The following is a 2,712-nucleotide window of genomic DNA, read 5'->3' as shown; positions in this document are numbered from 1 at the left end:
AGGATTAGTAAGTGAAGAAATTATCACAGCTAAGAGATTTCTCTGAGGAAGTGGTGCGGATCGGGAAAATTATTTTACCACTGCTTTTGGAAGATTATATTTGTCACCATTCTCAAATGTCCTTTGGTGTCGTTTTGGTGTCCAACTGACTTTGATGGTTCTCATAAATTATGCTGCAGTACTTGGTCAAATGGATTGGACAATAGTGTGGTTCAATTTTTATAGAATTCACAGATTTTCTTAATTTTACTTGGCTTGAAATGTCTATTCTTCAGAAAATGTGTTATTGTCACTTCAACAGAATTTTTTCCATTGACTGCTACAACTATATCCCCTTGTGTTTTTGCTCACTGTTTTTGTTTTACTGCTCTGGTGTTTGGATATCCTTACACCCTGCTCAGTATTATATGGGAGAACAAAATCTGCTTGTCGACTCACTGATTCTTCTTTTCCATTCTCATCCTTACTCTGTTGGGAACAACATCTAATATTCCGCTCTCCACCAACACATTGACTCCTAAAACAACCACTTCATCAATACTGACTTCTGGAAAACGTATTAAAAAAGACCCCGCCTCTCCTACTACATCTCCTCCACCAAATACTATGGATGTATTGCTTGAAGAGATACGAGCCCTTCGACCTTACACGGAGGAAACAAATAAAAGGCACCAGGCACTAGATGATAAATGGTCCACTATGGAGAGTAGGGTTACGCAGATTGCACATCAATCGCAATCTGTTTGGGCTGTGATAAACCAAGTTCCTTTTAATGAAATCTGAGATCTTACTTTTCAAAAAGCATGTGGAAAATTTGGAAAATTGTACCAGGCATAATTATTTACGCATTTATGGTCTGGCAGAGGGCTTGGAAGGCTCAAATGCTATTGCATTTTTCCAATCTTTTCTTCCACAAGTGCTTAGTCTTCCTAAATTTCCTACCCTAAACATCCAAAGAGCACACCGTTTAGGCTACATTCCAACCATTGCAGCTTCTTCAGCCAAACCTAGAGCAGTAATCATATACTTTTTGAAGTATACCGATTTATTGAAGGTTTTGCAGGCAGCTAAGCTTAAAGGCTGCATTTCGTGGCAAAGCTCCAATCTATTTTTTGCTCAAGATTACGCTAAAGAAACAGCAGATCAAAGGAAGAAGTTCCTGGATATGAGACCAGCACAACGTAATCTTAATATTTGATTTGGTCTCTTCCACCCATGTCTTTTTAAACTGACATATAAGACCAAGACCACGAACTATGAAGATCATGCATTCCTACAACGGTTCTTGGAACAATGTGGAGAAAAGGAGATGGAACTTTCCCCACAAGCTAATGTTTGATTTTATGTTGTTCACTTGATGTGATCTGTTGTTTCAAGCAATATTGCTATGAACTCATCTACTGAAGTTTCTTGTTTCCCCATACTTTGTACTCATGTTGTACTCACTTGTTGTATTTTCCTCTTTTATTAAGTGCAGTATTTCCTGTTTGCATATTCTCTGTTTATCCCTGGTCCAGTTCGATTATGTCCTCCCTCCCCGGTCCGCCCTGAGTACCTCAGTTAGCCGTGCCACTCTCATCATGTTCATGTTCTCTGTCATTGATCATCATGTTGTCCGATTTTATGGTATATGTTTTTTATTTGTTGTTTTTGTCTTCTTTTCCTTTCTTTATTCTTCTTATCCTTTTTTAGGTTATCTCTCTTTCTCAATTGTAAGCTCCTTTTCTTTCTCTATACTATTTCCATTTTTCCTGCTTATGTCATTTTCCCTTATTCTCTTGATTTTCACAATTATTTACCTCTTACTCTATATTTTTCATCTTTTTACCTGGTTACTTTTACCATCCTTCTTAGGTGACTTCTTCACCTTCACCTTGCTCATATTTCTTTGCAATAGTTTGTTATATTTCTAAAATTTATAATGTATGTTTTTTATTTATTACATTTCTTTTTTCTCCCTCTCATTATCTTACCTATCCGTTTTCAGTCACCTCTTTCTTTGCTAATGTTTTCTCTATCCTATTTTCATTTTTATATATCTCCTTCTTATCAACTACTCATATCTCTCTCTTTCATTCTTTCTTTTTTCATAACCACTCATTTCCCCCTTAATGCTTCTTATCTTGGCCAATGTGATATTGCAAATGTTATGCTGATCATTGTCACCTATAGCTTATTGTTACATTTTAATTGTTTCATTATCTTTGCATTTAATTTATATTCCATTGTGTATTGTATATTACTTTAAGAGTTGCTTCATGGAATGTTAAAGGTTTGGGCTCTCCTATAAAACGTCAACGGGTACTCTCTCATTTATCTAATTTAAAGTGTGATATAGCGTTTTTACAAAAAGTTCATATTTTAGAAAAAGATATAGCTAAACTTAAACGACAATGGGTTGGTCAGATCTTTGCTTCTCCAGGTACAGGTAATCGTAATGGTGTAGTCATTTTATTTCATAAGCGTCTTGACTTAAAAATTATTTCAGAGGATTCTGATGATGCGGGTAGATGGGTTTCTCTATCATTGTTATTAAATAATATTCCCTTGACTTCCCTGCACCTACTGCCCCAGATGTTACGTTTTGGCTTACAATATTATCTAAATTGATGACTTTTCATGATGAGTATTTGTTCGTTGGTGGGGATTGTAATTTGGTTATTGACCGCATATCCTCTTCTACATTTACACCCTCCCCTGTGCACTCTCAAT

Source organism: Lissotriton vulgaris, unplaced genomic scaffold (assembly GCF_964263255.1).
Source record: "Lissotriton vulgaris unplaced genomic scaffold, aLisVul1.2 SCAFFOLD_537, whole genome shotgun sequence".
NCBI classification, from domain to species: Eukaryota; Metazoa; Chordata; class Amphibia; order Caudata; family Salamandridae; genus Lissotriton; species Lissotriton vulgaris.
This window is presented reverse-complemented; position numbering follows the sequence as displayed.